Genomic DNA, 18,557 nt, shown 5'->3' with positions numbered 1-18,557 from the left:
GGTTTTGCACCAGAGGGAGGCCAGCACGAGCGTTTGCCTCTGAGTGCTTCAGCATGCTTCTCCAAGACAAAAGGACACTTTCCTGTATGATAGTACCTCTTACTATGTCTAAGATAATAATTGCAGTTTCCAGATATCAGCCAGGCGTGGTGGCGCATGCCTATAATCCCAGTACTTGAGAGGCAGAGACAGGAGGATCGCAGGTCCCAGGACAGCCTCAGCAAGTACTGAGCCTCGTTAACCTAGCAAGATTCTGCTTCAAAAATAAAAGTAAAATCGGGCCTCGGGTTTGGCTCAGAGGTAGAATGCCCCTGGGTTCAATTCCCAGTACTGCAAAAAAAAAAAAAAAAAAAAAAAAAAAAAAGCCGGGTGTTATGGCACATTCTTGTAACCCCAGCATTCTCTTGTAATCCCAGCATTCAGGAGGCTGAGGCAGGAGGATCGCGGTTCGCGGCCAGTCTCAGCTACTTAGTGAGGCCCTCTGCAACTTAGTGAGACCCTGTTTCAAAATAAAGACTATAGGGCAGAGGGTGTGGCTTGAAGGTCAAATGCCACTGGGTTCTACCCCCAGAACCACACACACACACACACACACACACACACACACACTAATACAAATAGGGCAGGGGGTGTAGCTCGGAGGTCAAATGCCCCTGAGTTCCATCCCCAGACTCCCCTCCCCCCTCTCACACACACACAAGACCTCAAATATATATCTGGATTATTTTCATATTTCCTCAAAAGTGCCTTTTATGGTCTCCCTTTTGGGAATCAGGTGCCAAGCAAATTTGTGCATTGTATTTGGTTGTCCTATATCTCTCTAGTTTCTTTTTTATTTTATCTTTTCCTATAGCACTGGGATGGAACCCCATGGGGTTCTACCTCAGCCCTATTTTATTTTTTTATTTTTATTTATTTATTTATTTATTGGTGGTACTGGGGTTCCTGGAAGCCCTTCTATCTCTGGGCTACACTCCCAGACCTATTTTTTATACGTCTTTATTTGGAAACAGGGTCGCCTAAGCCAGAGTGCGCGGCTGGCTTCGAACCTGCATGGTCCTCCTGTCTCCGCCTTTCAAGCGCGGGGATGACAAGCGTGCGCCACCACGCCCGGCTCATAATACTGGATTTTGATCTCAGGGGCATTCTACCTCCCAGCTACACCCCGGCTCTATTTTATTTTATTTTATTTTATTTGGAAACGGTCTAAGTTGCCGAGGCTGCTTCAAACCTGCATTTCTCTCTCAGCCTCCCAAGTCTTGGGATTACAGGCATGTGCCACCATGCTTGGCTTTTATCCCCTGTATGGAAATTCTTTTTGATTATGCAGTCTCCTCTTTACCCCCATGCAGCTCCTGGCGGCCATAAATCTGCGTTCTATCTCTGAATTTGCTTATTCTGGACTGGGCAGATTGTGGCCCTTTGTGTTGGACATCGTTTACTTAGGAGGGGTTCCTGCAGTACCTGTTTCAGGACTTTGCTCTCTTTTATGGCTAGGTAATATTCCACCGCAGGGAGAGGCCACATTTTGCTGGACATTTGACTTGGCTCTGCTTTGGTGTTGTCAGTAGAGCTGCTTTGAAAGTTCATGTACAAATTATTGTCTGAATACCTGTTTTCAATGGTTTTTTTTTTTTTTGAGGAGGGACTGGGGATTGTACCCAGGGTTACTCTACCACTGAGCTACATGTACCCCAGCCCTTTTTATTTTTCTTGAAATGGGTTCTCACTGTGTTACCCAGGCTGGCCTCAAACTTGTGATCCTCCTGCATCAGCCTTCTGAGTAGCTGGGATTAAAGGCATGTACCACCTTCCTGGCCCGTTCTTTTGGGTACATACCTCTATGAGTGGAGTTGCTGGCAATTCTTTGTTTACATCATTGAGGAACTATTTCTCACAGTGACTGCAATATTATTTTATATTTTCACCAGCAGAGTATGAGGCTTACAATGTTTCTGAATTTGTCAGCACTTGGTATTTCCATTTGTTTCGATCATGGTCATTCTGAGGTATTTGTGTTTGTGTGATGACTAATGATACTGAGCATCTTTTCTTGGGCTTTTGGGACACGTATCTTTGGAGAAATGTCTGTTCAGTTTTTTCTCTCACTTTAAATTGAATCGTCTTTTTGTTATTGAGTTGTAAGGTGTCTTTATATATCCCACATACTAGACCCTTACCGGATAAATGATTAGCAAATATTTTCTTTGGGCTGTCTTTTCACTCTGTTGATAAAATCCTTTGAGGCATGAACGTTTTTTTTAATGTTAATGAAGTCTAATGTATCTTTTTTACCCCCTTTGATGCTGTATTTAAGAAACCAATGCCAGTTGGGTTTAGTGGCACACATGGATAATCCCCGCACTTGGGAGGCGGAGACAGGAGGATCGCAGGTTTGAAGCCAGCTTTACAGCTTAGTGAGACTCTGTTTCAAAGTAAATAAAAAGGGCAGTAAGAAGCCAGGCGTGGTGGCGCACGCTTGTAATCCCGGTACTTGGGAGGCTGAAACTGGAGGATCACAGGTTCACTGCCAGCCTCAGCTACTCAGTGAAGCCTCTGCAACTTAGTGAGACTGTTTCAAAATAAAAAATAGGCCAGGTGTGGTGGTGCATGCTTGTAATCCCTGTGCTTGGGAGGCTGAGACAGGAGGATTGCACATGTTTGAAGCCAGCCTCAGCTACTTAGTGAGGCCCTCTACAACTCAGTGAGACCCTGTTTCAAAATAAAGAATAAAAAATAGGACTGGGGGGTGTAGCTTGGAGGTAGAATGCCCCTGGTTTCCATCCCCAGAACTGAAAAAAAAAAAAAAAAAAAAGTTGGAAACAACTTCAGTGTCCAAGTCCAGGTTCTTAAACCACAGCAAAGCTGGGTGTGGGGGCACAAGCCTGTGATTCCAGCACTAGTGAGACTGAGACCGTAGGATCACAAATTTGAGGCCCTCCCGAGCAACTTAGTGAGAACCTGTTTTTGTGGTACTGGGGTGGAACTCAGGGGCTTTTCTACCTCTGGACTACACTCCCAGACCTATTTTATACTTTATTTCAAATAGGGTCTCACTAAATTGCCGAGAGCCTCACTAAGTAGCGGAGGCTGGCTTTGAACCTGTGCGATCCTCCTGTCTCAGCCTCCCAAGTGCGGGGATTACAAGCGTGCCCACCACGCCCGGCTCCTAGTGAGAACCTGTTTCAAAGGAAAAAGTAAAAGGGCTGAGTGTGTGCTCAGAGTTAGAAGGCTCCTGGGTGGAATCCCCAGTACCAACAGAATAAAGCAAAACGGCAACAAAGCCCCACAGCAGGCAGCCCTCCGTGGACTGAGGTGCCTGCGGGTCTGCCTGGGCCAAGTGTGTGTGGTGGGCCATTCACTGTGCAGCTGTGAAAGGTGCTGCGGGGAGGTTCAGCTGGAGAGCGGCAGAGAGCGCCGAGGGGAGGGGAGGCAGGAACACAGCCCGGGCTTTGAGCTGCTGGGGAGACGGGCACACTGTGTGTAAGGATGCTCTCCAGCTGTGCGCACAGCACCACTGGAGGGAGGAAGTTTCCAAAATGATACTGGGAATTATGCTGGGTGGAGGGTTTGGGTCATTTGTATTTTACATTTGTTTCCTGCATTTTCTTTTTCTTTTCTTTTTTTTTTTTTTTTTTTTTGCGGGTCTGGGGATGGAACCCAGGGGTATTTGACCTCCGAGCTACACCCCCTGCCCTATTTTTTATTCTTTATTTTGAAACCGGTCTCACTGAGTTACAGAGAACCTCACTAAGTAGCTGAGGCTGTCCATGAACCACGATCCTCCTGAATCAGCCTCCTGAATGCTGGGATTACAAGTGTGCGCCACCACGCACGGCTTTCTTTTTCTTTTTTCTTTCTTTCTTTCTTTCTTTCTTTTTTTTTTTTTTTTTTTTTTTGGTACCAGGGATAAAACCCAGGGACCTTTTACCTGTGGGCTACACCCTCAGTTCTATTTTATTTTTTAATTTGAGAACAGGGTCTCACTAAGTTGCTGAGAGCCTAAATTGCTGAGGCTGGCTTTGAACCTGAGATCCTCCTGGCTCCGCCTCCCAAGCACTGGGATTACAAGGGTGTGCCACTGCACCCGGCTTGCTTTTCTGCATTTTCTAAAATAAGTACGCATTGTTTAATAGTAAAGAAAACAAAATGTGAGCATAACATGCCCCTTCGGTGAGGGCTCTGTGAGATGCTGCCAGGAGCTGGACAGTAGGGGTGCCGTACTCCAGCGTGGAGGGTGGAGAAACCGCCCTCAGCCTTTTTTCTGGAACGTTCTAAAACATAGCTGAAGCTTGTAGAACTGTTGAATCAAAGCAGATTGCATTGAAGGAGCAAAGATGCCAAGGCCATGACTTGTGAAAACACAGTTTACATTTAAAATATCCTCATACCTGTGAACACTATGGGACAACTTGGCTGTGTTGCCCCTTTGTTTAAACTTCTGACTCCTGTGTTGAAAATAAATCTGCACTTATCCAAGCAGAGAGTCGAAGGTCTTGATAGAAATAGGACGCATTCCAGCCGGACCTTAAACCTTCTGAAGTGTGAGCGCGCCAGTCTTCTGGACGGGCTCGCGGCTGTGCCAGCATCCCGCCGTGTCTGAGCGGAGCGCACCGGGCGAGGGAAAGGCAGGTTACGCTGGGGAGGCGGTCACCGCGCCATCCACGCCCGACCACACTCTCCTCCTTTCTGTGCGGTCGTCTGGGCGTGGGTAGTAGGTGGCAGCAGTGGCTGGGCCGGCGCTCAGCGCAGGACTTCACCTGTAGCCGCGGTCCGCAGTGCCTGGCACAGCTGGCCAGCTGCACCAGCAGGGGGCGCTTGAACCGTGGTGCTGCCCCTGTGCCTTGCGTGGTGTTCCTGGGTGGGTCCCCTCACTCCTCCACCCTCCGATGGAACCCAGGGGCTTCTACCTCCCACTACACCCCAGCTGATTGTTTTATTCTTTATTTTGAAACAGGGTCTCACTGAGTTGTGGAGGGCCTCACTAAGTAACTGAGGCGGGCTGCGAACCTGAGATCCTCTTGTCTCAGCCTCCCAAGTACTGGGATTACAAGCGTGTGCCACCAAGACCTGCACTGTTCTCAGTTTTTAAAAATTTATAATCCCAGTACTAGGGATGCTGAGATAGGAGGATCACGGGTTCAAGGACAACCCCAGCAGATAGCGAGACTCATCAACCTATTGAGACCCTGTTTCTAAATAAAAATAAAAATAGGGCTGGGGACTTAGCACAGAGGTAGCCTGTCCCTGGGTTCAATCACCCCCCGCCAAAGCCAAAAACCATGAAACAAAAACACGCAACTCTTCATAGATTAGAGATGTTAGCCCTTTGTATTATTTTGCAACACTGTTCCCAAGGCACTGGGGTGACTGTGGAAAGTGAGTCCTTTGAGGGAGACAGCCTTAAGATGTAGGCCACTTGTGGAGCCACGGCAGCTTGTTCAGCTGGGGGCCTGGGAAGGCTTCTTGGGTCCCAGAGTTTAGTATTTTTAGTCAGGAGAAGAGGAGCTGAGGATTCCCGGGCAGAGGACAGTCTCCTCAGGAGTACTGTGATATGAAGGAGTCGGGCGTGAAGGGCCCTGGGCTGGCTGGGAGAGTCCTGGTTGGGAAGGGGTCTGGGCCACAGCAGGCCAGCGTGAAGCCCGGGCAGGCTGACTGTGTGAAGTCTCCCGGGCTGTGCCTGCCTGCCCCTGCCCGCCCCTGCCCATCCCAACTTCACTGGTGTGGCCGAGCTCAGTGTTCTCAGAACCTGTCATGGCATCACAGTGGCATCTGGAGTCCAGAGAGTCACTGACCGGGAAGGAGCGAACATGGCAGCGGGATGAGGAGAGGACGGGCAGGGCTCAGAAAAGCACTGCCCCTCCAGCTCTGTGGTGCCACCTGGGTGCCCGGCAGGAGTGAACAGCACTATTCTGAGTCTGCGCACTAGGGAGTAGAGCAGTGACCTGCTTTATCTTTTGGTGGCACTGAGGATTGAACTCAGGGGCATTCTACCTCTGAACTCCACCCCAGGTTGCTGAGGCTGTCCTCAAACCTGTGACTCTCCTGTCTCAGCCTCCCAAGTACTGGGATTACAAGTGTGCACCACCACACCTGGCCAGTGAGCTCATTTTTAGCACGTGCTCCAGGGTCCAGTGCCAGGTGGTCTGAGTCACATTTGGAGAAACACCAGGGCAAGGAGACAAGATAGTAATTTAGGCCTGAGGTGGGATCTGAAGTCAGGGAGAGGAGGGGCACAACCTTGAATACTTTCACAAGGAAAGCCAATGATGCTGGGTAGCCACTTACGATGGGGGCAGAGGAGGAAATATTCGGTGCGCCTAGTACTTCTTTTAGCTTTGGTGACGCTCTCGCTGTTCAGAGGAAAAGGAGCTAGAGGAAGGGGTCATGAAGAGTGGTTTGAGGTGAAGACCGCTTTGGGTATGGAGCCTTGGGCCCTAGGGATACCCGCGTTCAGTACTAAATTAGGCAGTGTCCTATGTCGGCCAGGAATGCGTTGGGCTTGCATACCATAGGACCCCAGCTTGCTACCTGTGGCCTCAACATGGCAGACGCAGCACCAGGTACCGTAACTACTTTGAAGGTAGAAAGGAGGGAAGAAGCGTGGGTCGAAGCCGCCCGTGTCCCCGCAGCAGCAGAGTGAACCAGCCCAGCAGGACGTCTGCGTAGGCCCTTTGGTGAAAGGCCACTGTGGGCACCGCCGCCCACTCAGAATCGGCCGCCAGCGCAAGGGCGTGGCACGGTCCTCACCTGTGTCACGCCGCAGGAAGAGGCGCCTCTGGGCTTGGGGCCGTGCGTGCGGGGCGCTCCACATGCAGGCGGTCCAGGAGCGTGCCTGGGGACTTGGGCAGTGCATCTGGGGCCAGGTTTTGGGTTCTTTTCTGCTTCAGTCCTTCCTCACAGTGGTGGGGACAGAAATGAGGTATTTCCTTTCCTCTCAATGGAACCTTTAATGACAGAGGCTGTGGGTCACAGTCACTTTGAGCCTGATGGCATTGGAGGAGGGCAGATTGGGTCCCCTTGATGGGTAAGAAAAGAGGACTGTCCTTCAGCCATGGTGGTGCATGCCTGTAGTTGGCACGCTGAGGCAGGAAGAGCACCTGTGCTCAGAGATTTGAGATCAGTGTGGGCAAATAGGAGACCTATCTCTAAAGCTTTTAAAGAATGGTTGCCTACCTTGGTACGTGAGGGACCTTTAGAAAAAAAGCCCCTGTGGGGATCTTCTCTGTGCAGTGGCAGTGCTGGAGGTGGGGCGTGGCTCTGCTGAGTTGACAGGACTTCTCCTGCACAGCCTGGCCTGCGGCAGGTGGCACCCGTCAGGCCCGCTCCCTCCGCTTCTGATGGGATGTGGCGAGGCCAGGTTGCGGGGAGGCTGCAGGCAGTTTTGAATCAGGATGCTTTTGTGGGTAGTGTTTTGAGTAGATGAAGGGATTTGCCTCTGTCTACTTGATCTAAATCAGAGCTGACAGACTTTTAGGTGGGAGTTTCACTTTGCCAGCAAGTATTTTTGGCTTGGCTGTCTAGGGCTAGGTTGGAATCTACTTAGGTCTACCATTTACTAGCCAGGTGGTCTTGAATGAGTTTCTTAAGTTTTTGCCCCTTAACTAAAATGGGACTCTTTTTACTGATTGAGTATCCCTTACTCAAAATACACGGGACCAGAAGTGTTTTCAAGGTTTGGAATATTTGCATAAACTTTCCCAGTTGAACATGCTTAATTTGGAAATATGAAATTTGGCATGCTCCAAAATCCAAAACTTTTGGCATCGTTTCAGTGTGATTTCGGAGTAGTTTGGATTTGGGTTTTTGAGCTGAAGCTGCTTAACTTGTACCTACTTTAAAAGTTGGTATGAGACTGACAAGGTGAAAACAGTTCCTGTGTGTGGTAGATGTGGTATGTGTCAAGCAAGCATTTAAAATAACTTATGGGTCTTTGAGTATGTTGTATATATTTTTTAATGAACAAATAATTTTGTTTTCTGTGTATGAATTATAGTGTTCATAAATTATAAATCACAGAAGATTTTTTTTGAGGTGCTAGGGATTAAAATCAGGGGCATTCTACTTCCGAGCTACACCCCCAGCCCTATTTTTAATTATTTATTTTGAAACAGGGTCCCACTAAGTTGCAGAGAGGCCTCACTAAGTAGCTGAAGCCTGCTGAGAACCTCTGATCCTCCTGCCTCAGCCTCCCAAGTACTGGGATTAGGAGTGTGCACCACCACGCCCAGCTACCATGGAAGAAGGTTTGAGACAGGAGTAGGGCATCTTAAGATTGCTCTTGTGATCTGTTATTTCAGTGTGCAAAAAGTTTCTTATTTCAGAGCATTTTGGATTTGGGTTTTATCTGTTTATCTTGGACAGATTTACTCAGTCTCCCTTTTGGCCAGTTTTTTTTATTTCCAGTACTGGGGTTTGAACCCAGGGGCATTCTACCTCCAAGCTACACCCCCAACTCTATTTTTACTCTTAATTTGAAACACCGTCTCACTAAGTTACAGATGACCTCACTAGGTAGCTGAGGCTGGCGTGACCCTGCAGTCCTGTCTCAGCTTCCCAAGTACTGGGGCTCAAGCATGCACCACCACATCGGCTGCTGTTCAGCTTTCTTGTTATTTACACGTATTTCTGACTCAGACCACACGGGTTTGTTAGAAAAATGCTCATAAAAATTTAAGGTGCTGTGCATGTATGGTACTTTCACTAGCTTCCTTCGGTATTTATTTATGCTAATCCCCCTCTGGATGTGCGTTTGGGTGGTGTTGCCTGAGCCCTTTGCTCTGGGAGGCTGGCCTTGCGAGATCTCCATTCTCTCATCGCCCCACCTCTGTCTCCTGCCCCTGGCGCCGCGCTCAGCCTCTGCTCCCCGGGGCTTGCTGTCCACCGGGGCCGCCTGAAGCTCTTACTTGCCCACTACTTTATAGCTATTTTTCCTTCGTTCTGCTTCTTACCGGGTAGGTGTAGTCAGTCTCACGCGCAGGAGACGGAGTGCCTTCTGGCCTTGACTCCTTACCCTTGCCTTTCCTTCCCATCTCAGGCAGACCGAGCCGCGCCTTGGGTGCGTGTGCGTGTGCTGCGAGGTGCGCGGGCCGCCCTTGCCTGCCGCTCCCACCGGCCACACCTCTCGGCTTCCTCCTCCGGGGAGTGCCGGGTGGTCTCTGCTGCCTCTCTCGCGGTGGCTTCTTGTCCCTCTGTAGTTTCGAGGGGTTCCTCGTATATTTTGTCTCTTGGCTCTGGCTGGTGGCAGCTGTACACACCTGTGCTCCCAGTCCGTGGCTTTCCTCTTCTTTTTGAGGTTCCTTTTCACTTGATATATAAGTTGAGTTTAGCATTTTTCCATTCGTATTTAAGAAACCATTTCCAATTCCACAGTCATGAATAAATGCTCCTAAATTGTGTGCTGGGAGTTTAAGAACTTTGCCTTAGCCGGGCGTGGTGGCACACAGCTCTAATCCTAGTACTTGGGAGGCCGAGACCGGAGGATCACAGATTTGTGGCCAGCCTCTACAACCTACAAGGCCCTCTAGAACTCAGTGAAACCCTGTTTGAAAATAAAAAATAGAAACAGGGCTGAGGGCATAGCTTTTAAGTAGAATGCCCCTGGGTTTAATCCCTAGTACTACAAAAAATAACCCCCCCAAAAACAGCAGCTTTGCCTTTTGCATCGTTTTCTAGATCTGCCTGGGGTTTCCTTGCGTGTCTGATGCCTGTTGTCTCAGCCCCACCTATCGAGTGGGTCGTTCCTGTTTCAGGGTTATCTTTGATGCTCCAGTTTCCCTTTTAGCAGTTTGCTGTAAGAACAGTGAGGACATGTGCAGATATGTAGCCATGGGAGTTTGCACGGAGCTCGTCCCTCCTTTTCCGTGGCGCTGCTGTGAGAGCCCCCGCCCGGCTTCGTGCTCGCCGCGCAGGCACGGGGTCTCACAGAGTTGCGGGGGGCCTAAGAGCTGAGGCTGTCTGCGAACCATGATCCTCTGGTCTCAGCCTCCTGAATGCTGGGATTACAAGCGTGTGCCGCCACACCTGGCTTGTCTACACCTTTTAAGAGTGGGCTTCTAGCTGGGCATGGTGGCACACACTTGTAATCCCTGCACTCGGGAGGCTGAGACAGGAGGATCACGCAGGCTCAAAGCCAGCCTCAGCTGCCTTAAGAGACCCTGTTTCCAAATAAAATATAAAATAGGTCTGGGAGTGTGGCCCGGAGGTAGAAGGCCCCTGATTCCATCCCCAGTACCACCACCAAAAAAAAAAAAAAAAAAAAAAAAAAAAAAAGGTGGGCTTCTGAGCTTATAGTCTCAGCATTTGGGAGGCTGAGACTGGAGGATTGTGGCTCATGACCAGCCTCAGCTACTTAGTGAGGCCCTCTGCAGCTTAGTGAGACCCTGTTTCAAAATAAAGAATAAAAAATAGGGCAGGGGGTGTAGCTCCGAGGTCAAATGCCCCTGGGTTCCCTCCTCAAAAACTCAGAAAACAAAAAGGTGGGCTTCTGAGCCACCAGCCCCTCATTGAGAACCCTGTGACCCACAGATAATGGCTGGTCAGGATCTGGGGCTGGCCAGCCTTCCCAGCCCCTGCTGGGCTCTGCCTCTGTCCCTGAGGAGCCACAGCCTTGCCCTCCTCCCTGCTTAGATGCTTGCCTATCCCCAAGACCCGCAGCACACAGCCCTTTCTCAGGGACACTGCTCTGCCCCGGGACCCCACCTCCCTGGTGACCCTGTGTGGGTCTGTCTTTCTTCAGCCTGAGTGCCTCCCCAAGACACTGCCCTGGTTTGAAGAGGGGCAGGAAAGGGGGCCTCCTCACCTGTGATGGCCCCGCCACTTTCTTGGGACAGCTGGCTGTGTGTGCGTGAAGGCCCGCGGGCCTTCTGTGCTCATGGTTGGCCCTTCTCGGACGCGGCGGGAGGCTTCCGCTCCCACTCGGGCTGGGTGTGGCTGAGGGCCGCGTGTGGATGTGGCTCCAGGACCTCGCGTCCGCCCGCTCAGGCTCCCTACCTGCTGTCTTCACCACATGGAGGTGGGTGCAGAGTCGGCCTCTCCATGTGTGTCTGTCTGACTGGGAGCTGAGCATTTTCTCGGTGCCCGTGCGTTGCACATTTCTCTGATTGTAGTGTGGGTACCCTTGGTGGCTTAAACTCCAGAGTTGGCCTTTCAGTTTGTGCATAGAACCAAGTGAGCGTGCAGGCGCTGGACGCTGCCTGCTGCTCAGCCCTGCAGGCCGGGAGACGTGCCAGCCCAGCTGTGTTTCCTGTGGGTGCCTCTCACAGGCTGCCCAGTGCAAAACAGCACATGGTTTTGGGGTGTGATTTTCTTGACCACTTTAGTTCATTGCTGTTGACCTAGTGTTAAAAATATTCTGCAGCATATCTGTAGTGTTCAGGAGCAGCCTATCAGGAGAAGAAATGCAGTTTCTCAGAAAGCTTCAAAGAAATACTGGTCTCTATCTTTTGCCCAGCCTTTTCCGCTAAAACCCACCAGTCTTTTCTGAGCACGCATTCTATAAGTAGAAGAGCAGGTCTCCTCAGGCTGCCCGAGACCGAGGCTCTCGTCCGCTTTCTGAAAGGGGTATGTGTGTGTGTGTGTGTGTGTGTGTGTGTGTGTGTGTGTGTGTGTGTTGGAGTGAGTTGTGTTTTCATTTTGATTTTTCTTTTATGTATGAAATGGGTAGCGGGAGATGCAAGAAAAAATACTCCAGCATCTGCTCTTTAAAGATAATTTATAACTTTTTTGGGTTCTGGCTTGTTGGTTTTGTTGTCTCTTTTAAAAAAATTTGCCTTTAGGAAAGAGATGGAAGTGACTTCTTCCCCTGCAGAGGTAAGGAAGATGAGTGGGGGGAGGCGGTGCCTGCACAGAGCTTGTCCACTGAGGCACACAAAGAGGGGCTCTAAAGAGCGTGTTGCAGGTGTGGGCATGGGTGGTTTCACGTGCGTGTCGTCCTGTGTGCTTGGGTGTGGAAGCAGGCTTGGAAGCAGGCCCAGGTCCCGCACTGCACACTGGCCTGTGTCTAACTACCAGGGCCATGGGACCGTGTGGGCGTGCCTGTAGCCTGACGTGCCTTCTCTGGATCCTGAGATCATGTAGGGCTGCTCTTGCCTTTCTTCCTGGCACTCTTTAACTACCTGCAGGAGAGGTGGGTGCCTCTTCAGAGGCACGAGGTAAAGGCAGAAGCCCAGGGTCATCCTAGCGGAGGGCACTGTGGAGCAGTGAGTGCTGGCATGCGGCCTACACTGCCCAGGAGGGCCAGGAGGACATCCTGAGGCTGGGGTGGGGTGGAGGCCCCCAGCACTGCATGCTGTCGTGTGCTCAGCTGTGGGCCCTGGGCCCGGCCTGCGTGCCTGTCGGGGGCGCTGGGCTTGCTTCAGCGGTGTCCTGTCCGGCGCCCTCTCCTCTGATGAGCAGTGATGGGTCTTTGGGTAACATGGGGTTTCTGTGTCTGGTTTACACTGGTCTTACCTTAGGAAGTTTGAGGTGGCCCTGGATACTTAAGTACTTCTGCTGCTTGTTATTTTAAAAGTTACTTAAGACCAAAGCTATACGGGTTAGGGAGTGAAGCTTCTCTGAACTAGTGTGTGTCTTTGAACAGGGTTTTTATAGAGTCTTTGTTTCCTGCTGAGGTTCTTTGGGGGATGGATAGTTCTGTTAGGTGTGGGATAAGACGTTTTCAGACATTGGAGGGTGGTTCTTGTTTTTCTGCGTGTCTTTTGTTGGTTTTTATCTCTGCTCGTTGGGGCTTGCGCCCAGGCCTCACGTGTGCTAGGCCCCGTTGCTGAGCGGCGCCCTGGCCCCCGTCATGTTAGTTTTGACTGTGCAGTGGCTCTGATGGTGGGGGCGTCTCCTGCCTGAGTTGTTCTTCGAGTGTTTGACATCCAGTCCAAGTGATGTGCAGGACTGAGATGGTTAGGTGTCCAGCCCACAAGGCACGAGCGGAGGGCCGCTGCAGGGAATGAGGCCCCCTTGCCGTGCTGAGCCAGGGTGCGTTAGAGACGCCCAGGAGAGAAGAGACTGCCCTCGAGCGGTGGGCTTGCTGGTGCCATGGGATTGGGCGGTGTCTGGACTGTGGAACTTCTTTCTTTCCCTGTGCACAGATGCCTGCTCCAGCCTGTAAATGGTGCAGAGGGTAAGTACCACACAGGCCTGGAGTCACGCCCATCCCCAGGGTAATGGATGGACAGATTTGGCCACAGGATCCTGAGAAATGGCAGGAAGCCAGGGAACAGGGAGAGGGACCAAGAATAGCTGAAAAACACAAATGCTGAGCTGGGGGATGTGCTGGCCCCTGTCCCCAGTGCCCTCCCAGCCACCACTCACTGCAGGCCCGCGAGCCTCAGTTTCCCCCGTGCTACTCTGCTGGGCACCTCCAAGGCTCACCGTGGGCCTTTGCCACCTCCCCCTGTGCTGGCACTGGATGTGGGCATCTTTGGGGACCGGCCGCCTCCCCAGCGCCCTGCTTCCTGCCCGCGCGTGGGTTACGGTCTGGGAGACTGAGAGATGTCACTCCTCTGGCAGGCGCTCGGGTCCGCAGACACGGCCCGGCCACAGCAGCGTGCGCGTCCCGCACGGCGGAGCGGGCACCGCAGCGGCTCACAGGCATGCTTCTGTACTTTCAGACCATCATCAAAGAGGGGGTGCTGACCAAACAGAACAGCTCATTCCAGCGATCAAAAAGGAGATACTTTAAGCTCCGGGGGCGAACGCTGTACTACGCCAAGACTGCAAAGGTGAGGCGCGGCCGGCAGCAGCGGGAGGGCGGGCCCGCGTGCTGGGTCCTGGGCTTTGCAGCCGCTCCTGCAGCACTCCTGTCAGGTTTTAATGGCCTCCAGGTGTGTTTCATTTCTTTAAAAGGATTTTTATTCATCTTCCTTTTCTCTAATGTAATTTATTACTAATGGTGAAAGCAGAAAAGGGTTGGAGCTAGCCACAGTCAGTATCTTCCTTTTAGGAAGGAACATCGGCTTTGGTAGGTCTCTAACAGAAATGAGAAATTCTTCACTTCTAGGACTTTTAGCGATCCTTCTTTCTGGATGTTCCTTAGAGTAGAGGAACAAGAAATAGGGGGGAAGGGCTGTGGTGGAGATACTGGAGGGGGAAGGGAAGAAAGTGGGGTCCCCTGGCCTATCTTCAGCCCTAGCTTGGAACCTGCCAGTTTGACTAGATTTCTGCTACTGTGGCCTGTTTCTTCCCTGGAATAATTTTTTTTTTTTTTTTTTTGGTGGTACTGGGGATGAAACCCAGGGGCTTTCTACTTCCGGGCTATACTCCCAGACCTATTGTATACTTTATTTGGAAACAGGGTCTCACTAAGTTGCCGAGAGCCTCACTAAGTAGCTGAGGCTAGCTTCGAACATGTGTGATCCTCCTGTCTCAGCCTCCCAAGCACGAGGATTACAAGCGTGTGCCACCACGCTTGGCTTGGAATAATTTATTTTAACTGGGACTTTTCTCCTATAGTGTTGGCTGGAAAAACTAAAGTTAGAGGGTGGATGGAGGCCTCTCAATCTTACCTAGGCTTCCACAGGTAGACTTTTTTTTTTTTTTTTTTTTGTGGTACTGGGGTTCCTGGAAACCCTTCTACCTCTGGGCTACACTCCCAGACCTATTTTTATACTTTATTATTTGGAAACAGGGTCTCTTAAGCCAGCGCGGCTGGCTGGCTTCGAACCTGTGCGATCCTCCTGTCTCCGCCTCCCAAGCGCCGGGATTACAAGCGTGCGCCACCACGCCCGGCACAGGTGGACTCTTATGTGAAGACACACTTGACATTTAAAAGTGAGCTCCTTAGCCGGGCGTGGTGGCGCACGCTTATAATCCCCGCGCTTGGGAGGCTGAGACAGGAGGATCGCACAGGTTCGAAGCCAGCCTCAGCTACTTAGTGAGGCTCTCAGAAACTTAGTGAGACCCTGTTTCCAAATAAAATATAAAATAGGTCTGGGAGTATAGCCTGGAGGTAGAAAGCCTCTGGCTCCACCCCCAGTACCAAAAAAAAAAAAAAAAAAAGTGAGCTCCTTGCCAGGCACATGGTGGCTCACACTTGTAATCTTGTAATCCCAGTACTTTGGAGGCTGAGATAGGAGGATCACATGTTTGCGGCCAGCCTCAGCTATTTAGTGAGGCCTTTGCAACTTAGTGAGACTCTATTAAAAAAAAAAAAAGAATAAAACATAGAACAGGGGGTGTAGCTCAGAGATAGAATGTCCTTGGGTTCAGTCCCTAGTACTAGAAAAAAAGAGTGAGGCCCTAGTTGGGCATGGTTGTGCACACTTGTAATCCCAGTACTTGCAAGGCTGAGGTAGGAGACTCACTGGTTCAAGGACAGCCTTAACAAGGTAGTGATACTCTCAGCAATCTAGCAAAATCAAAAAGGGCTGGGCGTGAAGCCTGTAGGTAGAATGCCCCTTGGTTCAATCCCCAGTTTAAAAAAAAAAAAAAAAAAGACCATGGCTGGGCGTGGTGGTGCTCACCTGTAATCCAAGTACTCGGGAGGCTGGGATAGGAGGATGGACAATTCAGGGCCAGCCTCAATAACTTAGCATGGGCCCTAATATTTACAGAGTAATATTTGATATAAAAAGTAAGTATAAGCCAGGTTTGGTCGCACATGCCTGTAATTCCAGTACTTAGAAGGCTGAAAGAAACAGGAGAATTGCAGGTTCACAGCCAGCCTCAGCGGTTTAGCAGTGCCCACCACAACTTAGTGGAGACTGTATTTCTGTCCTTTATTCATTCCCTTCCTCCCTCCCTCCCTTCCTTCCTTTCTTCCTCCCTCCCTTCCTTCCTTCCTTCCTCTTTCTTTTTTGCAGTACTGGAGATAGAACCCAGGGGCATTCTACTTCTGAGCTTGAGTTGCAAAGGGCCTCAGTAAGTAGCTGAGGCTGTCCTTGAACCATAATCCTCTGTCTTGGCGTCCCAAATGCTGGGATTACAAATGTGCGCCACCACGCCCGGCTGTGGAGACTGTATTTCAAAATAAATAAAATAAAGCTAGGGGTATAGCTCAGAGGTAGAGTGCCCAGTGTTCTATCCCCAGGATCACAGAAAGTAAGCCCAAAAAGCCAGTACTAGTACTTCTGGGTTTTTTCTTTGTGTTTTTGTGGTACAGGGAGTTGAACACAGGGGCATTCTGCCTCTGAGCTACACCCTCCTGCCCTGGTTTACATATATCTTTTTGAAAGGAGAGCTCACTAAGTTGCCGAGGCTGACCTTGAACCTGTACTTTACTGTCTGAGCCTCCTCAGGACCGGGATCGCAGGCCTGTACCGCCACGCCAGGCCCAGCACTGGCTTTTTAAGTTTTTGTTTCCAAAAACGCGATCACTAACGAATTCTCTGAATTAAATATAAAGGAGAGCGCAGCAGCAGCCCGTGCGCTCCGTGCCTGTGTTAGAACCTGGCGGGGAGTGCTTTGACATCACTGCGTGCTGCCCAGAGCTGCGCTGTGGGTGTGGGCCGAGGGTGCGCTCTCCTGCCGCCATCCTGAGTCTGGTGTTTGGTGTTTGTCCACTGCAGTCGATCATATTTGACGAGGTGGACCTGACGGATGCCAGCGTGGCAGAATCCAGCACCAAGAACGTCAACAACAGCTTTACGGTAAGAAGGCCCAGGGCTGCCCTCGCGGTCTCTACCAGGTTGGCTTTCGGTGTGCGGAGGTGCACGCGCCACTCACACTCACTCACCCTCTTCATTCTGATTGGTAGGATTTCACACTTGCTCACCCTCTTCATTCTGATTGGTAGGATCCTGTACAGCCGGAGTCTAACGCTGAAAGCAGCTCTGTGGGTGGAGGTAATTGAGGATTTGCACATGTCAGTGCAAAAGAGCAAGTGGGTCCAAATGAAAAAATCAAAGTGTTGTAGGTTCTATCTTAACAGTTTGGTACAGGGCTTAACATTCTTTTTCTTGTGATTTGTAGAGAATTTGGAAAATGCAGAAAAATATGGTAAAGCAATTGAAAAATAGCCATAGTTCAGCCTCTTAAGACTGTTGCTAATATTTTGGCATATTTCTTTTGTTACATTTAACCCTTTCCCTTCCAGACTTATAAAAGTTGCATAGACTCATGCGACTTCGCCTGCAGCTAGCTAGGCAGGAGCGCCCAAGGGGCCTGTTGTCGTTTCTGTCCTTACGTCCTTACGTGCCCGTGGGATATACCAACTTCTTTTCTTTTACTCCTCTTTTTTCATTGACTTTTTTTTTTTTTTTTTTTTTTTTTTTTTTTTGGTACTGGGGTGGAACACAGAGGCATTCTATCTCCGGGCTCCACCCCCATCCTTATTTTTATTCTTTATTTTGAAACAGGGTCTCACTGAGTTGCAGAGGGCCTCACTGAGTAGCCGAGGCTGGCTGCGAACACTGGGACAAGTGTGACTACCGTGCCTGGCTTCCCTTGACAGTTTTTGGTGGACATTTTCCCAGGAAGGTTTATCTAAATGTTTATCACTTATTTTTATTGTGAAGCAGCATCTCACTAGGTGGTGAGCGTCTCGCTGCCTGCTGAGACCGCCCTTGCACCTGCCACCCTCCTGGCTCAGCCTTCCACGTCCTGGGATCACAGATGCGCACCAGCGTGCCTGGTTCACATTACATTCTGTAATGGTGATCGAGTCTTTTCTTTTTGCTGGCCTGCCTGCCTTGCTTCCCTCCTTTCAACCTTCCCTTCCTCCTGTATCAGACCCAGGCCTCAGCTCTGGTAGGTCAACGCTCTACCCCTGAGCGCCATTGCAGCTCCATAGCATTTTCTTATATGATTTTATAATTTGGGCTTCCCAGGCCTACTTTAGAATCTACCTGTATAAGGTAGGGCTATACTTGCAGTATTAAAATCATGTTTACTCTTCAGTTCAGGGATTTAAGCCAAGAAGCACTCCTGCCCTTTTTATTTTATCTTTTGAGATGGGGTCTGGCTAAGTTGCCCAGGCAGCTACCAACCTGTGGCGCTCTGGCTTCAGTCTCCTGAGTTGCTGGGATTACACGCATGTGCCCTGCCTCTGGCAGTCTTTAACTTTTTTTCTTTATTTGTGGTACCAGGGATGGAACCCAGGGGCATTCTACCTCTGAGCTACACCCCCAGCCTTATTTTTTATTCTTTATTTTGAAACCGGGTCTCACTGAGTTGCAGAGGGCCTCACTGAGTAGCTGAGGCTGTCTGTGGACCTATGATCCTCCTGTCTCAGACTCCCAACTGCTGGGATTACAAGCGTGCGCCACCACGCCCAGTTCTAAAGTATTTTTGTTATTAAGCTATCTCATTTATACACAAGCATTTGCCTCTTAATTTTAAGCTCTTTTTTTTTTTTTAACTGAGTTAAGGAGGGTAATTTTCTTCATGTTTAGGATCTATTTTCTTTTTTCTTTTGGTACTAGGGATTGAACCAGGAACATTCTACCCTTGAACTATAACCCAAGCCCTTTAAAATTATTATTATTGTTATTGTTGTTATTGTTTTGTATGGTACTGGGGATTGAACCACAGGAGGCATTGTACCTCTGAGCCACATTCCCCAGCCCTATTTTATTTTTTGTTTTGAAACAGGATCTCAGTAAATTGTGGAAGGCCTCAAATTGCTG

General features: G+C 50.1%; 1 protein-coding gene across 2 annotated transcripts in view; it reads left to right on the top strand.

The window, feature by feature from the left end:
- Nucleotides 1–18,557, top strand: part of DGKD (diacylglycerol kinase delta) — a gene marked incomplete at its 3' end in the record, with an annotated part of 98,237 nt that overhangs the window by 11,257 nt on the left and 68,423 nt on the right. For both annotated transcript variants that reach the window (XM_080690220.1, XM_080690219.1), the window contains exons 2-3: nucleotides 13,605–13,715; nucleotides 16,500–16,580. The remainder of the gene's footprint in view (nucleotides 1–13,604; nucleotides 13,716–16,499; nucleotides 16,581–18,557) is intronic.

This window comes from Muscardinus avellanarius (assembly GCF_963383645.1).
Source record: "Muscardinus avellanarius genome assembly, chromosome: 2".
In the NCBI taxonomy this organism is placed as follows: Eukaryota; Metazoa; Chordata; class Mammalia; order Rodentia; family Gliridae; genus Muscardinus; species Muscardinus avellanarius.
This window is presented reverse-complemented; position numbering and strand designations above follow the sequence as displayed.